This window comes from Ammospiza nelsoni, chromosome Z (assembly GCF_027579445.1).
Source record: "Ammospiza nelsoni isolate bAmmNel1 chromosome Z, bAmmNel1.pri, whole genome shotgun sequence".
NCBI lineage: Eukaryota > Metazoa > Chordata > Aves > Passeriformes > Passerellidae > Ammospiza > Ammospiza nelsoni.
This window is the reverse complement of record NC_080669.1, coordinates 73,766,827-73,790,115: the sequence shown is the minus strand read 5'-3', so window position 1 is coordinate 73,790,115 and position 23,289 is coordinate 73,766,827. Positions and strand designations below refer to the sequence as shown.

Here is a 23,289-nt window from a genome sequence, read left to right as displayed (position 1 = left end):
TATACTTTGTGAGCCTGAGGGCTGGGTGGTGCAAGCTGGGACTGCTGGGGGGGCAGCGCAGGCACTGTCTCTGCTCAAGTGACAGCCTCAAGTAGCACCTGCTCAAATGATAGCCCCTTGTCTCTATTCATGGGGCTTTTCCTCTCTCCCCCCACCCCCGGACAGACCATCACATCCAGGCTTTTCAGGCCCACACCAGATTTTCCTAGGATTTTTTGAAGTCAGAGTCTGTCATCTCTAGAACCCTGCTGGATCAATGGTGATGGCACATGGACACTTTTTGCTGCTTTCTGAGACTGTGTAACTGTTCTGCTTTGCTTACCCATTAAAAAGGTTCGGGAGTTGAGTTTGGGAAAATCCCCAGATGCTCAAACATAGATTTTCTCTCTTTTCTCTTTAAGTAATTGTAAACTCCTTCCCAGTTTTTTCCCTAAAAACCTAAAAGCTACAATTAGCTCAGGCTTTTTTAAAAGGTAATGAGAATCAGTCAGTTTCATTAGACAAGTTTGAAGATTTCTTATTGACTTGAGGCAATTTAGAGAAGGTGTCCAATATCAAACATCACAATCAGTTCTGAAATATAATAAAGAAAAGTCTCATGATGAGTTTTGTAAGTGTTGCTAGTGGTTCCATCTCAGAAACTCTTGCTTCTGTTCTTCACTGTTTTGCAGTGATTTTCCTTGTGCTTTTTAGCATGATTTATTTATAAATAATTTCCACTGTTCCTCCAGAGGGAAAAAAATGAAACCATCTACTAATCCTAAAAAAAAAAAATGCATAAAGTTTTCCTATTCACCAATACTTAGAGCGTCCAGTTGATCAATACTGGGGACAAACATTATTTAATGTCCTGGTGAATGACCTGGAAGCTGGAACAGACACCACCCTCAGCAAGCTCGGCTTGTCCTTAATTTTTGTGGTTATAGAACTGCATTGTCCAGGCACTCCAGTGGCACCAAGGCTAGCTAAGCACTTGCAGGTTTAGCCATCAGAACCTTCTTTATTATCCCCTCTCAAAATGCTCAGTCATGGTCTGGTCTTTCTTCAGCAGAACTAGAAATAAAAGGTACTTGCCTGTCTCTGGTGATGTGATTCCTCTTCATGCCAAAATGCATGGATGGCATTTGGTCACCTCATAAACAATGATGAACAAATATCAAAATGTGATTATTGGTGTCCTAAACACAAGTTTGAAACACAATGCAGACTATGAAAAAAAGTGAAAAAGAAAATGTTTCTGAATATTAATAATCTTCCAAAACAGAATTTTAAAAAAGTTTAAATAGAACACTTTTGCCTTCTCTTAGACTAGTCTGTAAAAACCTCAATAATATAATTAGTGCTATAAATTATCAAATCTGTAGCCAAATTCATGAAAAATGTAACAAAGATTTATTAGATTGATAACAAAAAAACCAGAAATTTTGAAAAACAAGCCACAGCCAAGACAGCGTCTGCCCCGGAAACAGGCGCTGGGTAAACTAGGGTCCACTGACAAAGTGACAGCGTGTCCCCAGGAGTTCACACCGATTGCTCTCAGCAGCCAACTTATATACAGTTTATTCTGCCTGAGGCAGAGATGACCACATATTCTTTTGTGTCCCTTTGTATGCAAATTTGGATCCATACATGTGTAGAAACAAACGAAGGCGAAGTCCAAACCCAGAGGAATGTCTGAGTGCCCAGGCAGAAGGTGTATTCACATGGAATAGGTGATGCCAGCTTCTGAGCACGGTAGATTTAATCATTTCCAGATGCCAGTCTTGTGAGCTTCCTCAGGCCATTCTATTCCAGGAAGATCCAGATGATATCTTCTAAGTGCATGGTGCCACAGGAAACCTCTGATGGCCCAAGCCAGTCTCATTCATATGGTAACTGATATGGTATTGTCCCATTGGAATTGGTTACAAGGTGCATAACTCTGTCCTAGGTCAGAGTGACTGCAGGCTTATCTCATGGCCCAGGCCTCCCCTATTCATATGGTAACAAGTTTGAAGAGCTGGTTTTAATGTGAATAGAATGCTGTTCCCGGCCAGAGTAGTTACAAGCATAGGTTTGGTTTCTCCTAAAATTTTATACATACATACATACCTATATCTATTTCTACAGCATGAATTATCTCTACCATATATAACATTAGCCATACCTTTTGGTTCACAGCAAGGACATAACTAAGAACTGGCACATAGCAATGTCAGCTCCTTAGGGAGCACCCTGCAGGTAAATGTGCTACACATGTAACACCAGCAGCAGACCAAAGAAGAGATGCAGAGGCTGGAGCATTTGATCACCTGAGGATCCACAGGATTCTGGGGACTCTATTTTTAATATAGCCATTAGTTTTAAGACCAGTAACTTCAAAGCAGAAAAGAGAAAATTCTGCAAAGAGCTCTGCTTCTCTTACAGTCTCTGAGCACCCTGAAGTGGTGGGTGTTCCTGAGTACCAGTTCCACCTGGAATATGCCATCACACCATTCTTCTGAAGTTTAGAACTAGATCTCCATACAATACTCTTTTTTTGCCTTATTTGCATTGCCAGTCCTGTGCCCCAGCTACACTCTTAGGTCTGCAGCTGTGCAGGGCAGAGTCCCAGGCTTGGCTCCAGCAGACAAAGGGAAACCAAGGGCTGCCTCAGATTTTTGCAAAACCCTGCCAAAAAAGTTGTTCAGCCCTCAGATTCCACCTGATTGAGCTGTCTGTGGGATATGCAGCAGCATGAGATACATCCCAAAGAGAGTCTTCAAGCATGAGCTGTTTTGAATGCCTATTGACAGGTTTAACTGCAGATCTTGGGTGACACAGGGGGTTGAGATTTGTTTTTGCAAAGCAGGAAAATGGTAGCTCACAGAGAAGCAAATACCTTGTGTCAAATTTAGTGTATTTTTAGTGTTTTACGTAAGTTTACATTTTCTGGTAGGGTGGAAATGTTCTTTGTATTGACTTCATAGGGGTTTTTTGTCCTGAAGATACTTCTTAGAAAAGTCTTAGAGTATCAGAAGACAAAACAGTCTCTGGGAGGGAGTAAACTCTGAGTCTCGCTCAAGGCTAATTTAAAGCAAAGAACATGAAATTCTAAACTCTGCAGAAATGTTTGCATGCCCTAATTTTGTCTCTCCTTTATAGTTTGGCCACTGCTACTCTGAGGTGAAGAATAGATGCCAGTATCTCCACAACAAGCTGTTAACATGAAGAGATTAATACAGGAACTGGACAATCAGGAAGTGGAGTCCTGGTGCCAGTCATCTGCTTCAGCCAGCCAGTCTATCAAGGGTAGCTTATTTACTTAAAATTCAGGATTAATACCTGTAAGATTATGTATGCCATTATTTAATTGTAACTTAATTATTTAAGATTATGCTAATTAGTGTCCAAATTTGGTATTAAAGAAGTTTCAGTAACTACTTTTGTTGTTATTGCTTATGCCATATTTCAAGCTGCTTTTTTCTTGTCTTTTTCAAGGCTTAGGTTTTGTGCATTGAAATAAATTTATCAGCAGACACTGGAGGCACAATAATTCTCCTGTGAAGTTGTGCACATTTTAAGAAAAATATTGTAGGAAATTGAAATACTTTAGGATAAGTCTAAGTCTGTTTTCTCTCCTCTCTTGTTATAACTATTTGCCTGGAGTGATAGAGGGACTAGAAATTTGCAGAAAAGAACAAGAAATTACCTTGTTTTGGAGGGTTAAAGAGGCAGAAACTCACCCCTACAACTTCAGCCCCCATTGTAGTGATGGCTAAATGTATTTGCTTGTAGCTGTAGGTTTTTCCTATAAAATTGCTACTTCCATTGTGGAAGATAAGAGCATTCAACAATCTAGTAGTTCCTCAGCTTTAATAATATTGGGGAAATGAGTGTTTTACAAAAATGAAACATATCTAGGTTTTGGGCAAGATTATAACTTAAACATGTTAGTATCTATTTATATGCTATTATCAAGTATTTTTTGAAAAGAGAGAGGAAAATAAGGTATTGTTTACATGAAATATTTATTGAAAGACTTTTGTCCTGAGTGCCATAAATATAACAAAAATGACATGTCTATAACAATTAACTACTGTGATTACCAAATAGCAGAAACTTTTATTTCTTGCAGCTTTTTGGTTTATTTTAATGTAAATTGCTGCTTACTTTATCCTGTGAAAGCACAGATTGTTTGGTCAAAACTGAGCCAAACCTTTGAGTGTCTCACTGCGTTTGTCATTTGAAAATGCTGCCAAGTGAAAAGGGAAGCCTTATGTTTTCAAATCTTTTTTTTGGTGCTTTTGACACAGATTTTGGTAGTATGCCTACCTGACTTCATCTCTAGCACCAAATTACCATGTTGTGTGTCATTGTGAGCCAGAAAATGTTTCTTTTCCAGAAAACAGGCAGTTCTCCATACTAGGATCCATCCTGCCCTGTATCTAAGCCACATGCCTGGGTCTGACGTGAGCTGCCACTTGGGACACAGCACCTCTGTGTGTGCCCATTCATAGACCTGTTGCTGTGTCACTGAGACCCAGCACAGCTGATGGATTCTTTTCTTCACCCTTCTTTCATAGCACTTGAAATAAATTGAGCTGGAGATCTTTCTCCTTTTTTAAAGCCTTTATTAAAAATCAGTTTGGGCAGGAAGAACTGATTGGTCATGCTCACACCGCCACTGCTCCCAGGAGTGACATGGAGGAGGAGGAAAAGTGCAGCTATGTCCACTGGTATGCAGGCAGAGCTGGAGCTTCCATCCTCATGAGTGCACCAAGAGATTCCCCATTTTTCAGTATGACATTCGAGGTCCTCTTTCTAGCTGACGTCTTTTTAGGTTAGGGTGAGGGGTAAAAAGGTCTTAATGGACCCTGGATTCTGTTCCTCATGTCTAGACATCACTTTAATCTCTCAATTCCATGTTGACTCGTTGTTTTTAGGGGTTTTTATTAGTTTTGGTGAGGGGCTTCTTCATTTGCATGCCAACCCAGATGTCCTCTCCACCGTCAGGGTACCATCTTCCAGGAAGCAGCAGGGTGTTACTGGACAAAAAAAGGGGAATTCCCAAACATCAATAACAGGTAGTTAACAAAAAACTATTAACAACCAGTGTAATCACCTATTAACACCTATGTTGTGAATAGGTGTAATCACCTATTAACAACAGGTGATTACAACAACAAACAGTTAGAACTCCACCCTGGCAGCAACTGGCCCAACTTGTGAACTCTGCAAGCTTTTAAAAAAATGTGCAACTTTTCTACTTTTAACAGCACTGACCTGTACTTGCCTGCACCTCTGGGTTACAAGCTGTGCCTACACTGCAGCTGGAAGTCAGTGCTGCTGCAGAGGTCCTGCACTGCAGTTCATCATTGGACCTGACAAGGCTTTAATGGGACGTTTTACTCCACTTGCACTGGGCATTTCTGAAGTCTTGTGAGTGTCCACAGCAGCCTGTGTGCTGCAAAACAGTGAATCTGCATCTCTCTTGTGTACCTGATGTGGATATTGCTGTTCAGCAAATGCTGGGAGCCCACTGGAGCAGGGCTCATGATGGTGTTACTGCCTGCCATGTAGACCTGACCTGCTCACACAGACACACAAACACTGCCTGTGGTGACATGCTGGCTGGGGTGGCTGATAAAGTGTGCAAGAGTGCTGCTGTCATGTGCATGCAGGGAAATGGGAAAGATGTGCTGGTGAAGAAGAGGGGATTTGTTCTGGCACGTTTGGCTAAGTGTGCTGCTTCAGAAGGTGCTGGAAATCCAGCGCTATTCCTTCAGGATTCCACTCCATCACCACTCCAATGCTGCAGGTGCTGTAGACAGGTGAACTCCACACGGGATCTCACTAATCCTTGATCCTGGCTGCTGTAAATCCTTGTGCTGGTATCTAGCAGTGATCAAACAGAATCTCTCTGCTCTTTTTTCTCCACCATCAAGCCAGTGCAGAGAACTCACTCCACTCAAGACATTCCACATGATCAACAGGAAACCTGCCTTTGGTCTTTCTGGCAGTTCTGTTCAATGAGGGTATACATCTTAACTGCATCACTTGTCTGAAAACTCAAAATAGGCTTTGAACATCTTGTGTTTTGAAAGCATAAACTTTGAGAATCTAAAACTTCTGCAAGTTTCAGCAATACTGGAAAATATAATGGGAGGTAAATGAGTATAAACAGAAGGTTATACCTCATTTGCAGAAGGTTTATATCTCATTTGCATAAAGCATGAATATTTTAAAAACTTTAAAAAAACTTCTATTGAGAGTTTCTTTTATCAAGTACATATCATTATTGCCAATTACTGCTCCCATCACTTTTTCCCACTCTTGCTCCTCCATCCTCACTAGCACCACGGAAGGATAGAGTGGGAAATGTCCTCAAAACAAAAAATGAAAAGACTTGCAATACCTGAAAGCTTTCAAAGGGGACACAAGAAATGGCAGTGCCAGGCAGAGGTCTCTGTGGATCTTTGCTTTCATTGAATCCATGAATAGTTTGGGTTGAAAGGGGATTAAACATCACTCCATCCCCTTGCCATGGCAGGGACAACTTCCGCTACCCCAGATTGCTTCAAGCCCTGTCCAGTTTGCACTTGGACACTTCCAAGGATGAAGCAGCCACAGCTTCTCTGGGCATCCTATTCCAGGGCCTCACTACCCTCACAGGGAAGAATTTCTTCCCAATAGCCAATTTAACCCTGCCCTCTTCCAGCCTGAAGATGTAACCCTTTGTCCAGTCACTCCAGACTTTGAAGTCTCTTTCCAGCACACTTGGAGTCCCTGTAGGCTCTGAAAGGGGCTCAGAGGTCTCCCTGAAGCCTTCCCTTCTCCTGGTTGAGTCCCCTAGCTCTCACCATCTGTCTCCATAGCAAAGGAGCTCCATCCTTGGGATCAGACTAACTAAACTAAATCTCATGGCAGAAATCAAGTACTTGATTGTGATGCACCATCAGGCTTCCAGATAGATAAATTATGTTTAAAATATGTTATAAACAAAAAAATCGGCCAATTTTTTTTTGTGAAGAAAAAGGTTGCAAAAACTAGTCAGGCCACTGTTGCTGCTAAAATGTTACCACTTTGTTATGATTATTACAAGTCATTGTCGTTAATGGTTCTTTTTTTGTATCAGTAAAGGCCCCATCTGGGGCTACCTTGATGGCTTTTCCGCTTTTCTCCTCAGACAATGAAGAGAAGGGACAGATGGGGGGTGGGGAGAAAGCAAAATAACCTCAGGACCAGCATGCCATGAGAGGCTACTACTCCAAACGTACTGAAAAGACCCCCAAAACAACGAGCCAATATAGAGTTGGGAAATCGGAGTGATGTCTGAACCTGAGGAACAGAGTGCTGAGCCTGCAGAGATGCCGGAGATCTTTGTGGCTCCTCACCCTGACCACGAAAGTCATCCCGAAACTGGGACCCAGAGAGGGGATGCTGCAGGGTTCAGCATCCCCCGAGAGGGGAGGCTGCAGGGTTCAACAGGGGTCACCACGCCCTAAAGGCTTCCACAAGGACTGGACCCCCAGCTCTGCCGCTAGTGGACGAAGCTGCTCATGTCCTCGTCCTCCTCCTCTGAGTCGCCCTGGGAGACACAACAGAGACTGCAGACCCATTGAGCTGCCCAATCTTGAGCTGATCACTTTTAATAAAGGCATTAAAAGGAGAAAAAGTCTCCTGCCCTGTTTATTTCAACATGTCTCAGCAGTTGCAGAAGCTACAGAAAAATAATAAAAGCAAGTAAATTGAGATAAACTAAAACCAAACATAACACAATGCTGACATCTTCAAATCAAGGACACATGGCCAAACAGGCAAGTGTTGACGGAAGGAGATCCAGACATCCGTTTGATCATCACAGGCCCAATTTTATTGATCAGTACGGCGGGTTAAATACAGTTAATAATAAGCTTCATACATATTGCAAAAGTTGAGCTCAGGATTGGTCAGTTACATATCAGCACCTACGCCTACTTCTGCATTCCTATGGTTCTACTTTTGATACTTTTCACATATTCTCAGGATATATTCAGGACTAATCTCTACTCCCTTTCCTCATGTTGCAGCAAGGTCACTGCTGACCTTTCCTTTTAGCTTGCTGACTGCTGACTTTTCTCCTTCAGCTTAACCAGCGGCATTACTTCAGCGTGGCCTTTCTAAGCTAACCAATTATTAATAATACTCTCCACAGGCAAGACAAGGCCAGATTATGAGGAACAAAATAAGGGCAACTCATCAAACTGGGTAAAGTGTAATTGTGGCGGGGCAAATTGTAATCACCAGCTCATGGCCACCAACCCAAGAAACCCACCATCTCAACAGATGGGTGAAGTGTTGGAGCACAAGTTTGATGAGGAGCAGCTGAGGGAGCTGGGGGGCTTAGCCTGGAGAAAAGGAAGCTCAGGCGGCTTTCTGGCTCTGCACAACTCCTGACAGGAGGATGTGGCCAGGTGGGAGTCAGGGTCTGCTCCCAGGGAACAAGGGAGAAGATGAGAGTACATAGTCTTAAGCTGCACCAGCAGAGGTTTAGGTTGGACATTATGAGGTATTTCTTTCCAGAAAGGATGATTAAACACTGGAAGAAGCTGCCCAGGGAGGTGCCAGAGTCAGTGTCCCTGGAAGTATGTAAGGAACATGGCACACCAATATTGCAGTGACTTGTGAGGGTTCCTCAGGGTGAGAGAGATAGATGAGAATCTTGCTTCATGATCAGAAGGCTGGATTTATTAATTTATGATATATAATACATTATGACTATACTAATAAGAATTGAGAGAAAAGTTCAGAAGCTTGCTAAGCTAAGAATAGAATAGAATCTAAAAACAAGAGAGCTCTCTGAGAATCTGTCCCCGAGCTTGGTCCTGTGATTGGCCCTTAATTGTAAACATGGAACATGAGACAATCACAGGTGCACCTATTGCATTTCACATCAGCAGATAATTATTGTTTACATTTTTCTTCTGGGGCCTCAGCTTCCCAGAAAGGACAAATCCTAAAAGAAAGGATTTTTATGAAAAGATGTCTGTGACACACCAATGCCATGGTCCGATTGACAAAGTGGTGTCTGGTCACAGGCTGGACATGATGATCTCAGAGCTCTTTCCCAACTAGTCAGAGGAGAGACCTCATTGCTGTATTCAACCTTGCGCAGGAAGCAAAGGGACAGACATTGATCTCTGCTTGGTGGTGCCCAGTGACAGGACCCCGAAGGGGACCTGAAATTGTATCAGGGCGGTTTAGGTTGGATATTTGGAAAAGCTTCTTCCCCCAGAAGGTCTTTGTGCACTGGAAGAGGGAAGTGGTCACAGCGCCAACCTGACAGAGCTCAAGGTGTACATTTGGACAACACTCTCAGGCACTCGATGTGATTGTTGTAGTGTCCTGTGAGGGGCAGGAGTCAGACTTGACGAACCCTGTGCATCCCTTCCAACGCAGAATGTTCTGCGATTCTGTAATAGATTCTGACATGAGCACAAGAACAAAACTGAACAGGCAAACTGAAACTGGCCTATGAGGAGCGAGAGAGCCCTTTGACAACAGTGGCCAGGGTCATCAGCCCAGCTCCTTTACCCGCCCCAGCCGCTTCTGCTGCCGTTTTTGCTGACTTAAGCTGCCCTTTGACTCCCTTCCGACTCCCTTTGTCCCCCTCAAGCGCCCTTTCTCGGCACCAGCTGCCCCTTGCCCGCTCCTTCTCTCCCTGCCTTTTCCCGTGCTTTTAATTCCTTTCCCACCCGTGGCTCCCCTCACAGCGGCCGCCATGGGGGACGCGCTGAAGCGAGCTGGGGCCACCGCGGTGCTGCGGCCGACCGGGCCCTCGGGCGGCGGCTGCATCAGCCCGGGCTGGAGCTGCGACACGGGCCGTGGCCGGGGGTTCGTGAGGAGCAGCTGCGAGGGGGAGCTGTGGCAGGGTGGGGATCGGGGCTGCCGGGGCTGGGCGGGCGCCGCCGTGGGGAGCGGCATCCCTGGATTGTGCCAGTCCAGGTGTGGCAGCGGGCCCAGGGCGGGGACTGTCCCCTGTGCTGGGCACTGATGCGGCCACACCTCAAACCCTGCGGGCAGTTTTGGGCGTCTCATGACGAGAAAGACATTGAGGGGCTGGAGGATGACCAGAGAAGGGAGCGTAGCTGGTGAAGGGGCTGAAGCACCAGGAACGGCTGAGGGAGCTGGGAAAGGGGCTCAGCTCAGCCTGGAGAAAAGGAGGCTCAGGAGGGAATTGTGGCTCTGCACAACCCCTGATAGGAGGGTCCAGGGTCAGGCTCTGCTCCCAGGAAACAAGTGAGAAGAAGCAACCTCAAGTTGTGTCAGGGGAGGCTTACATTGGATGTTGGAGGAAATTTCTTCACATGCAGGGTTGTCAGGCACTGACGGAGTGCCCAGAGCAGTGCTGAGTTAGTGGTTAGACTCAGGGATCTTAGAGGGCTTTTTCAGCCTTAACGATTGCATGGTTCTGTGATTCTGTGTCTGCAAACAGAGCTGTTTTTGAAGCTTGACTCTATTTCTCGGTCTGGACAGTCATGGTGTCTGTGAATGTCAGCACCATTCTTCTAGCCTGCCAACTGATGGTGTATATTGTCCATGACTTCCTAGACATTTGCTGTATTAATAGAATACTGCACACATTTTGTGTGTATGCAGTTTGCACTCCTTCAACTGTAAAGAGAGTTTCTAAGTTATAGAGAATGCTAGAACCTAACTTGATTTTCACTTTGTTTTACAAACTAAAATTTCTGCAAAATGTAAATGATGTAAAATTATCATCAAGCCTGATGGTACAATTCTGTCTGTATCCTGTGCATCATTAAATATTTGTTCCAAATTTTTAATTTATTTTATATTTTATTTTATTTTAACTGTGACCGATGCTTATAGAGACCAATGATTTTCTTTAATATCTGGCAGGTCAGACAAATGTTTCTGGGAGAAATGGCAAGTTTGGAAGCCATCCTGAAAACACAGACAGTAAGAGTGCCTAAACCCATCAAGGTTGTAGAACTGCCTGGGGACAATACTGTGGAGGTGATGGAACATTTGGAAATGAAGAGCTTACACAGGAAAACAGTTATTTTTGCCTCCTTTGAACAGAAATTTTGGCTATTATGACAATTAAATCACTTGCCTTTATAAAAGAAAAGCTTTTATAAAGCATGTCAAGGGACATGATAAATTATACTGCAGAGAATTGTATAAAACACTTTATAATGTCTCACCTAGCAAACTGATAATACATCAAGAAGTGACTCGGGGTTTTGGTTACTTTTGGTTTGTTTGTTTAGGTAATTAGTGGTTTTTACAATAAGGTTTCTTTTTACAGTAGGGAAAATTACCAACGTGATCACCTGTTTTGTGTACTTGCCTTTGATATAAGAACCTGTGCTGTAATGTTTGCCATGAGTTTGCAGAGGCACTTTCCCAAATAAATTAATTTGATTTCAATATTTTTGCAACTCTTAACCTTCATTTCGATAGTTTCAAACTTTTGACCCTTCTCTGTGACTAGCACTTAATATGATGAATCCCATCTGATTCCTCTGGGGAGGTGATCATGACCAATGTTTCTTTTCTCATTTTCAGAACTTCTGTAGCCACTTTTAAGTCTTGTCCCTCATCCTGCTCATTGCCAGGGTTTGATTCATGAAGAGCCCTCAGTGAGTCCCCAGAGAAAAGACAGAGAACTTGCTGGTTTGGATTTCAAGTGGTATTTTTGGGGTGCAGATTCTGGGGGATAGCTACTATCTGTTAACAGGAACAAAATGAGGAACTAAATTTGCTTTAAATGACATTGCCTTTAGAATAGAGAAAGTTCAGAAAGGTCAAGAAAAGGAAAAGGAACATAATTTGGGGAGCAACTGGCTGTAAGTCTTGTTTGCAATTACTACAAGATTTTCCTGAACTTTGTTGAGGATCAGCTTTTCTTAAAAATAGATAATAAACCAGGCCTACCTGACACCCCTCTTTGAGGCCTTTTAGAGAAGAGCAGCCAGAGACAGTGATAGAAGGAAGAGGATCAGCCTTGTTTGGTTTGACAGACAGTTTGCCAGAGGAAATTAAAAAAAAGGCATAACATGTTCCACATTATGTGCATGCTTTCTTACACATACCTTACTGAAAATGCTTAGGGAAGTGATACCACACAGGGATTAGAATTGATAGTTTATTATTGTAAGTAAATTTATGATTTCACTTTCAATAGTGGTGTCAGAAACAGCCAGGAAAGTACATTTTATCTGTATTAATATGCAGTCGTGATAGGAAGACAAGGTGTTTATAATACTGGGAAATTTTGGGAAGATATTTTGTTAGAGCTGAAGAACTACTGCTTGCTTGATAGACATTTTCAAGTAACTCCTGGAATATCAAGACCTGGATTCATTCATGTGTCAGAGCTGCTAACATTATCTTTGTTTCTTAGATATTCAGCACTGCTTGGAACTCTGGCTGGCTGATCTTCACCTTCATAACTAGCAACTTAGAGAGATGATGAAAAAAAGGAGTGCAGTTGGTACAGTACACAGCTGTTTGCAAATTTAACTGAATGAATAATAATTTACAAAATAATTAAAATAGCTTTTGCCACTTCAGGACACGTTCATCTTCTTCCACTAAAGATAGTATGAGAATAGGTTGGGACGAAACACACAGGTGGGAGTGTTCTTATTTTTGCTTTTGTTTGCCCTGTTTTGGATGTCTGTGATCAGTTCAGTTTGGAAGCCTGAACCACAATCTCTACAAGAACATGGTATCAGAAGAGATACAGCACCTCAAAATACAAAAATAAGCAGTATCACATGGTTACCAGGAGTAGTAACTATTGTAACAAAAGAACATTAACCATTGTGAAAAAAAGAATATTAAAGTGCAACTTTTTTATTCTCAATGGAAGCAGCATCGTACCCTTGCATAGTTTTTAAGGTTCATTTGCATTTTGGATGCTTAGTATTTTGTCATTGGTGTTGAATTTATGTCTTTGGATTGAAAGGTAAAGGACAAGGGCAAATGGAAGTCCAGTTTGTGGATTAGTTTGGCTTTTATACAGTTACCTGCTGTGGTTATCTTCCACAAATAGGTTGTATTTCATCAGACTGATAGAATTTTGTCTCATTTCTCCTTTGGTGACAAAAAAGGGGTCAAAATTATCATAATGTAAATAAATTAATTTTTGTGGAGCCATGAATAAGAAAATCATGGTTTATCCTGCTAAGAAAAATAGTGCTTTGGACAGCACTTATAGCTGCATTGGACACAGATGGCTCTTCAATTTTTGGGGTTTTAATCACTGAGAGAAAATTAATTATTCCTCCAATTTAACATTTTAAGATAACATTCAATTAAATGGTAGCTGTTACTGTCCTGGATGGTACCAGCACAAAGGCTGTGTGGTCCTCAAAAGATTTATTTGAAAAAGAAGCAAATCTGCCTTTTGTGTGGTATAGAACTGACATCTGCAACAGTGGTCCTTGAGGTGAACAACTGGCACAATGACTGGGTGAGTTTCTTTGCCAGACAAAGGATCCAGCCCCCAGATGGACCTGATTGAAAGGAGCTCAGGAGACAGGAAAGCAAGGGAACTTTAGGCACAGCTTCAGGTACAAGCAGTTCTCTCAGTTCTCATTACAGTGACAGCTGGGTATCAATTATCTAGATTTTATTTTCTTAAAACAAAGCTCCTATTCCTTGGTGTGCACCAGGTTCTGTCGGTAGGAGACTCCAGTTTTTAGGGATCAAAATGCCCTTTATTCTAGGGTGTAATGGCTTTTGCCACATCACCCTGTGCTAACAATACAGAGTGAATTCCAAAGTGCCAGCGCTTTGCCTGACTGTTTGGGAAATCTTACAGGTGGAAATCATATTTCTCACTCCCTGGAACACTTCTACAATGAGAAATGTACATAAGCAGGGCTGTTCTACATATTGTTGATTTTCTGTTTGCATCTTGTTAAGTGACTGCAGTTTTAGCTCTTTGGTACTTCCTCGAGGTTGCTGAGAGATGCCTGAGCCTTCTAATGCTGAGGTGGTGGTAGTTGTTGTTATTGAATCTGGTCAATATTACAGCACCAAATGCAATTTAAAATTCTTTATTGTCTTCCTAAAAGAGATTTGATTGACTGTTCTGCAGTTGGCTTTTATGAAAAACAGAAATCCTCTGGATTTGCTCAGCATCTCTGTTAACTTGGTCCTGTGCTGTTTGAAGTTACAGGTTTATTTAATTGACTTTTTAAAAGTTTAAAGTATGCAGATAAACCTCTACATTTTAAGGTGAATGGTGTTGGTAATTTACATGTCTTGCGCTTCCCCCTGCAGGTGAAGATACCCAGTTTTTTCTGTGGTGTAGAAATCATTCCTTCTCTCCTGCATGGGGATCTCTGGGGAGGAAATGTAGCTGAGGATGATTCTAGTCCAGTTATCTTTGATCCAGCTTCTTTCTAAGGCCATTCAGAGTATGATCTTGCAATAGCTGGGATGTTTGGTGGCTTCAAGAGTTCTTTTTATTCTGCTTATCACAGTAAAATCTCCAGAGCCGCAGGGTTTGAGAAACACCTGAAGCTTTATCGCTGTTCCACTACATGAACCACTGGAACCATTTGGTTCAGGGTACAGAGGGTCTTCTGTAAACATTATGAGAAACCTTGTAAAGTAAGTTGCTGCTGAAGCCAAGTACTTCTTGTGCTGTTTGGAAAACCCCAGACTTGTTAGTGCAGCTGAAGGTGTAGTGATATCAAAAAAACCCCTTTGAGATCCTTGACCTTCTTGCTCAGCGGAAGACCTTAGAATTAGTGAGTCATATGGAGTACCAAGTAGGTACTTTTTAGGATTGTTGGGAATAGCTTTATCATGTAAATACCTGCAGAAGGAGCTTCTTCATTTGCATAGTGAATAAACTAATCTCAGCATCCAGAAAGTACTTGAGATTATGCAAAGTAATACAAATAAATACTGAGGAAATGCCTAAAAAAGTTGCTCTTTGTGTTTTGCTGTGTCTTTCCCCCTCTTTCTCATGCAGTTGTGAGCATGAGAGCAATGTTAACAACATGGTTTGAAAGCGAACAGGAACTATGAGAAGGGATTTGGACTTGCTGTTTATTATCACAGAATCACAGAATGGGTGGGGTTGGAAGGGACCAGTGGTTGTCATCAAGTCCAGCCTCTCTGCTTTAAGCAGAGTCCTGTAGAGCACATTACTCAAGGTTGTGTCCAGAGGCTTTTAAAGACCTCCAGTGTGTTGCCAATATGATTCTTGTGGATGGAGACTATTCTCTTATAAAGTGGAGTGAAATTTAGGTGCCCCCTAGTGTGCTTGTAGCCTGTTCTGTTCTTTCTGGTCAGAAGAGAACTAGTTATTTTCTTTTTTTAGATTATGTTTATGTTGAATAGTATGCATTCTTAGAGAACTCTCCAGGTAAGACACTTTGCATATACACATCTTGTGGAGGTGTATTCTCTCACCACTGCAAACAGAAGATGCTTTTTTACTGTTGTGACTGCCCATTCAACAATGCCATCTGGTCGTGATGGAGTCTTCACATACATTTTCTGTAGCTTTACAGGGGCCATGAGCTAACATTTTACTTCAGTCCTTGTGGAGAAATATTAAAAGACAAGTCTGAGCAAAGAGAAGTCCATGGTAGCAGTAGTTGAACAGAAACAAGAAGTCTGCAGCCCCAGGAGCAGGGACACTGAGGCAGCTTGGTGTGCTGCCCTGAGAGAAACAGGAAACAAAGGATGGAGTGGCATGGAGTTGTTGTGGCCATGCTCTGTTTAAAGCAATGCAGCCAAAGGGAGCTAAGCCAAGGAAGGGCCCAACCAGTCACCAAAAGCTGAATTTTGTTTTATTGGCTTGAAAATACAAAAAACTTTTCATACCTGCATATGCTAATAAAGTAAAGACTCTACGTGCTTTACATGTGTGAACTAAAATCACTCAGTCTTCATGTAATCATAAAATTACATCAGCTGGAACTTTTTCTTTTCCCCACCCCCAAAGAAAACTATAAATACAGCATAGGAGGGGAGGGCATCAGAGGAGACTTGCCCTGTGTATACTGGAAGGCTGATGGGCTGCACCCAGCTGCTTCTCCACAGGGGTGCTGTGGCATTCACATTTTCTGAAAAATTCCTTCACCCAGGATTTTTCTCCTGGGAAGCTGAGAAGCCTCAGAGAAAAAGGAAAACAAATTCTTATCACATTTGCTTCTCCTCTGTTTTGCCCATGTGGAATGTGTTTGGAGATTGTTTACCACAGGTTATTGTTTCATTGGTTTCTGCTGTGAGTGTTTTGACTCAGGAGCCAATGAGTGTCAAGCTGTGTTGGGACTCTGGAAAGACTCACGAGTTTTCATTATTATCTTTTTAGCCTTTTGTAAGTATCCTTTCTGTATTCTTTAGTACAGTATAGCATTCTTTAATATAATATAGTATCATAAAATAATAAATTAGCCGTCTGAGAACATGGAGTCAGATTCATCATTTCTTCCTGCCACGAGGGTCTCAGCAAATACTATAGGGTGCCTGTCAGGTAACTTTTATTCCAAGGGATTCTACTGCTTGTGCTTTCTCATTTCAGTGTATTTATCAAGGATAGTTTATGACCCTTATTCTGTCACAATGATCAGTAAGCAACACTGTTTATGCCTCTGAAACTGGGAATGTGCCCACTCTTGATTGTACACCTTCTGTGCATCTGTGTTTGTGAGAGTCCTAAGGCAGACATAGAGTGCTGCACTGTTTACTGTAAAATATTATCTGTGAAGGTCTCCCAGGGACTCAGACACACTAAGGAGGGGAAGATGTAGACACCTCTGGGCCCAGAACGTCTTTGGATAACCTGGAAAGCAAAAAGGTCTTCCTTTCCTACATTTTTACATTACAGTCCCCACTGAGTGCATGTGCTGTAGCTCTTGTGGTAAGAGACATGAAACCAAAGAAGATAAATAAGTAATTCAGATAACAACGCCTCACCAGTGTCAGAAGCCCATGATGACTGTTCCACAGACTATGGCTCCAACGTATTAATAACTCCAAGGTAATAACACGTTCAAGGTGTTAATAGTGAAATTGTTCACTTCCTGATGTAGGCTAGTTGCAGTGCTTCTGTGCAAGCATACCAGGTAGGTGAGAGACATGCATGATATCTAACATGCACTTTGAGTGTTGGGGAATTACTTTTATTAACAAAAATGGCTTTGCAGTGGACATGGACATATTACTGAGGGTTTTTTGGGTGCTGATTTTGCAGTTATTTACGCAAAGTAGAAGTAAGTTTGGAGAAGGCTGTCACTTCCTACAGTTTTTGCTCCTTGATTCTGCTATTTGTCTCACTGGCTGTTTGACTCTTCCTGCACAAAGTCTGGTGGTAAAATAGGTTTTAATTTTGTTGCTTGAATAAAAATTTTCCAATTGATTATGGTTGTCTCTGTTTCTTAAATTAAAGCCTTGCATCTTGTGTTTATTCTTGGGGAGCTGCTTGCTCCAACCTGCTAAAAATCCCTACTATGTGAGAGGGTTATGATCATCAGAGGTGTTTATGGGAATATGCATGGTCATGGACTGGTCTGGAGCAGTGTGTCGCTGAAGAAAAGGTATGTGCTGTTCATAACAGTGCAATTTCAGGACCTACTCTGCCTTCAATTTTTTATGTATTTTACCAGTGTGTGGATGTTGATGATAAAATGTTCTGTCTGTGCCTTTTTCCTTGATCCATTCACCCAGACTTAGTCCAGTTTGTTGAGAAAATGCTGTGGAACTTTAGCCAGTAGTCAGCCTGGCTAGATCCCTTAACTGATCCATCTTCCTCCATAATAAACTTAGAAGTTACTTAACAAGGTCATTCTCTTTACAAATCTTCCACAACAATGTTGAGTTTTCTAAAATACCAAATACTTTTTATTATTAGCAGGGCAAAATAAGTATGAAAGTGGATTTTCTTAAAGTCTTAGATGTGAAATAAACTTGCTGATACAAACAGTAAGTCTTCAGAGGTGACCTTTTCCTAATAGAACTGAATCAAAGTATTTTTGTCATTGAAGAAAAATAGTGTTATTTCTAAGCTACACAAATGTAAACAATTGTATTTACAGCATTAATGTAAGGGATACTGTGTTCATTTTTTCTAAGCTGTTTTATGCTGTCATTAAAATTTGAAGGGGTATAAAGAAGCAGACAAATGGGATGTAACAGCAAACTCTCTTTTTCTGTGGATCCCTTGTCTTTGAGCACTTCTAGGCAACAGCTGAATCTGGGACTGGAGAAGGGAATGAAATCTCTCCTGAAGGCAGAGTGCTGGTGGTTCCTCAGAAAGATAGTGCAATTCTACAAGTTAATTGGGTTTTTTTAATACATTTTCTGTAGTTCTGCAATGCTCTTAGAATTCTTTCTCCTGAGATTGTTCTGTTACCTTAAGTGTTCTAGGCATGCCTTTATTAGTATTCACCTTTTTCTCTCACATTTTGAAGATTGTGTCCTGCTTTTCACCAATTCCTCTGGTTTGGCTCCCTCTGCAATTTCTTAGTCTGATGAGCACATTTCCTTATATCCATGCTCTCATTCTGTCCTGGTTCTCTGTCCTAATTTTGCTGACTTTCTATTTTTTTTTGGACAATGAAAAAGGGTAAAAAACCCAAACAAACAAACCACTGGGTTTTTCTGGAATATACAGTGTATTTGTAGCTTATGTTGTAAGCAGTTATAATGTCCTCTAAAGAATAGTTCCAAGATGTATCTTGATGTATCACAGCACATGTATAACTTAAACTAAATTTTGAAATTAATTCCTGAGGGAATTATGTGGTGGATTGGGATATGATTATGTATAATTTGAGTAACATTGATTTCTGCCTTGGAGAGAAGTCGGAGAAGGGAAACGTGGAAATCGGAACTCAATGGGAAGAATCTTAGAAAAATTTGGGTTGGGATAGACTTCAGAAGGTTGCTTATTAGAATCTTCTCCTTAGAGCAGGCTGAGAGACAAGGGCAGGCCAGGTCACTCAGGTCTTTGCCTGGTCTTGTAACCCTCCAAGAATCGAGTCTCCACAGCCACTCTGGGCTTTACTGTCATTTTTGTGCAGACACCTCTCTGCAAGAACCTGCCTTCCTGTTGAATTGCTTATGGTTCCTGCACGCCCAGAATTTCATACAGCCACCTGTCCACAGATCAACCATCCTTTTCCCCTCCTGTTGGAATTAAACTCTCCACCCAGCTTCTGGTAACCAGGATCAGTTTGACACAGAAATATTAGATTTATATTCATATAAGATTTTATATTTCTTTGCAGATTAGTAGTGAGTACCTCAGTCCCAATTTGTCTGTTCAGCATAACTCCCTCCTTAAATTTTTAACTGATATTTACAGAGTTCTTGACCCCATGTGACTCTGCTGTATTGCTTTTTTTCTAAAATCTTGCACCAAGATTTCACCAAGCTATAGCAAAACCCTGAATTTATTACTAAAAAAAACATTGAAGCAAAAAGCAGGTCCCAGACATTCAGGAGCTTTTCCTTTTCTCCATGGAAGACCTTCGTTAATCCAGCTGAAATAAATAGAAATTGTTCCATGAGACATCAATAAAACTGGATTTGTTACAAGTGCCCTTGTTAGGTTTTTTCTTTTGCTTATTTTAGAAGCAGCTCCCACCCTTTTTTCTCCCAATACATTCTATACATCTTCCTATATTTTTCTTTTTTTAAATTCTGGAAGTGTTAAGTGTGAGAAGAGACAGAATGAAAGACATCACAGAGTTGCATTTTTAAAATACCAACAAAATATTAACAGAAAGTACTGAAAAAATATTGCTTGTCATTATTGTGTTGTATTTTAGAAATGGGGTTGTATCAGAAGTCACTATGGCTTTGGGTCAGTTATAGGTTTGATTTAGACAATGAGCCGAGTAACTTCAGGTAGAGGACTGGCAAAGAAGGGTATTGCAAAAGCATAACACAATTGAGGAATAAAATTATACCTTTGGGGTGAAATGCCATTAATATTAAAAAGAAAAAAATACAGACAATTACAGCAGAGGAAAACTACTCCTTTAAAAGTTACTGTTTCAGAAAATGAAACAGAGTTTCATTTTCTGTTTAACTAGTAGGTAAGGTATTTCTGTTTAACTAGTGTGAAAATCTGTAGTTTAAAAAACACTTGTAATGCTTTATATTGTAAGATAATAACATTACGAAAGTTTTCACTAGCTAAGATATGTTAATATAGATAAGTGAAATTATTCTCAGGCAGACAGAACAACAGAAAGAACAATGAAATCCACTTAATCTTAGTGCCACAGTCACACTGTGTTTTTAAAAGGAGATAAAAAGATAGCTTTACTCTGCTTATGATGTATTATACTCAACTCTAACATGGAGAGGGAACATCTTTCATACTCACGCCTAAGTTTGCCTGTCATATGTGCTCACAGCAGTCAAATAATGAAAGGAATTCTCCACTTTGTGAAGACAAGATTAAATTCTAAATTGCACCGAGAACTAATTTTATGATCATGATCTCCAGCTTTTAATCAGCAAGAATTTAAAAAAAAAAAGTTTTTCAAGAAAGAAAACATCCTACAGTTTCTGATACAATGATACAATTTCAATACTAGAAAGTATCTGTCTCTTCTATTGTTAGCTTTTGTTGTTTTCATGTCTCCTTGGTTTAGCTGGGAGGCCTCTCTTAAACTTTTAATTTACTGTGGATATCACATTCTACACATATTCAGAAGCCAGGAAACTTTATGGGCTTCAGATTGCGACGTTAGGTACACAATATTTCTGTTAGTATGATATTTAAAAAGTCACATTAAAATATGATCCATCAGTTTAACTAAAATGAGGTCAAAAAATAACCAGGATTATTCTTTTATATTCTTTCTGTCATTTATGGTACAAGACATGAAGGGTGAAACAATCTCAAAATATATGAGTTTTTATATTTCAGATGCAAAGAGGAGGGACAACTCAAAAGTCTTGAAGCAGATGAAAGGCAAAATTCTAGCTCATTCAAAAAGGTCACTTACTGTCAGTCCTATGAAGAAAACTTCAGATTCAGAGTAACACAGAGCTTGGAGGATGGTGCACTCTGGAAAGACACACCTGTACCGAAGGAAGAGTGAGGATAACAGGAGCAGGTTCCTCTGTATCTCACCCCAATGTGACAGGATTGCTTGGGAGGGAGTGCAGCACAGAGAGGAAAATGCAGGATACAGGGCTCCGTGTTGTGACAGCAGAGAGATGGATGTTTTTAGAAAGGAATTGCTTCTCTGAAGCCAGAGATTTATGGCCATAGAAAAAGACACCTGAAAGATTCCTCCATAAGATAGTGGATAATTTAAGGTAGTGGTTAAATAACAAAAAAATCTTCCCTATAAAGAGACATCTGAGAAAAGGTCAGCAACTGGCTTTTGAAACCAGTGTTGTGAAGGAGGAATTTCCTTAAATACAGCATGGTTTTCTTTTTATCTTCAATAGAACATGAAAAGTTATAACTGTACTAGGATACTAGGAATGTATTTAATATTGATCTAATAATGTAAATATCTATTACAATTAATTCATATAGTAAGAAATAAAGCTATTTTAGAGTTCTGCTAGCACTTCGCTTTCCACTGTATGGAAAGACAAATATCTGTCATCTATGCCTATCTATCATTTACAACTTCTCACCCTCCCTTCTTTGCATTTAGAACCTCCAGAAACTAGAGATCCCTAGAACACTGCCTCTTTGAGAGGAATTACAGAGCAAACAAGCCTGAGGATGCAACTTCTGAGCAAGGAAGAAAACAGAGGATTCACTTGTCAAACATCCCTCCTTAGCCATACAAAAGAGCGAGGGAAGGGAAGATGTACCGGGGGCATGCCCGAAGACCCCCGGTGCGGGCGGCAGCGGGGAAGGGGCTCTGGGTGGGAAGATGCCTGGGGGACCGAAAGGGAGGCAGGGGAGGAGTTTCAGGCTGCCAGCGCGGCTCGTCCCTACCCCTGGAGCGCGTCCCGCTGTCCTCGCCGGCTGAGCCGGTCGGTGCCGCCCACTCCTCCCGGTGCGCCAGCGGGTGAGGGAGGCGGCGGCGGCCCCGCCAGGCAGCCCAGAGCCACCGCCACCTCCCCATCCCGCGGCCATCCCGGCGGGAAGGGGAGGCGGGCGAGCAGCCGGGGAGGGGCACGGCTCGGGGCACGGCGGGGAAAGGCTTCAGCCTCTGCCGCACCCTGGCCGTGGGTAGAGTGAAGGCAACTGGGAGCCGCAGGTGAGAATATCCAGCGACAGTGTCAGTAAAAATGAGAATATGGAATTTTCACATTTAACACCCCAAACTGCCAGTTACATCACTTCCTGTTACTTCTTGTAAAACAGCAGCAGTGTCTGCTTATGGTGCCTAGGAAGATAAATGTTCTGGTGTTTGTGAAGGGCTCCTGCCATCAAGAATAAGCACTGTGTCTGTAGGGATTGTATTCTAGGGTTTTTTAATGTTTGGGGTTTCTTGCCTACTGAGTACTGTCCAGGTCATGAATATAAAAAAAAAAAAAAAAAGAATATTAAATATTACATGAATAATAATATTAACATGCATATTAAAAAAACAGAAAACAACAAACCATCAACCAAACAACTCCAAAACTAATCAGAATGGATACACAAATGAGACTAAATTCCTGTTGGTCAGCTCTGCCAGTACTGATGATTAAAACAGAAATATTAATGGAATCGTGTTGAGATAGCACTCTGTGCAAATGACAGAGACGTATGAGGGATGAACACTCTGCCAAGCAAAATATTGAAAAAATTCTATACTGCTTTTAGAGATCTCTGTCAGCTGTATTTCATTATTATTTTAAGATTAACTTTTTATATCTACTGTAGCTACTTTAATCTTTAGAATAAAGTAATTGGATGGCAGTAGGATTTTTTGTGCTTCAGTATTGTTTTGTAGAACAGCACTTCAAAATGTGCTTGTGCCAATAAATATTTTAATGATTTCTACTATTTATGTTTCTAAGCTCCAGCAGACAAGGCGCATTGTGCACTAAATGATTATTTCAGCCAATGGAATCAGCCAATGGAATTGTTACAACTAAGTTCCCAAGTTTTGGAAAAAAAGCTAAAAGAAGGTAATGTCACCTGTCACTAACTTAGCAAAAACTATTTCCATTTTACATTTATGGAAATAATTGTGCATCTACAGTTGAAGAAAAAGGCTTTTTGTGCCTCTGCACAACAAAGACACCACAACTCAGTTAAGACAAAACACTACTGGAAATTCCTGTCATAATCTTAATCAATACTACTGATATAATGTAAATTAGAATCAACAGTTTTGACCAGAAACACATAACACAACCTCCCAGTCAAAG

General features: G+C 41.3%; 1 pseudogene; it reads left to right on the top strand.

The window, feature by feature from the left end:
- Positions 1-9,721: 9,721 nt before the first annotated feature.
- On the top strand, positions 9,722-14,599 carry LOC132086795 (ketosamine-3-kinase-like; annotated as a pseudogene).
- The last annotated feature ends 8,690 nt before the right edge of the window (positions 14,600-23,289 follow it).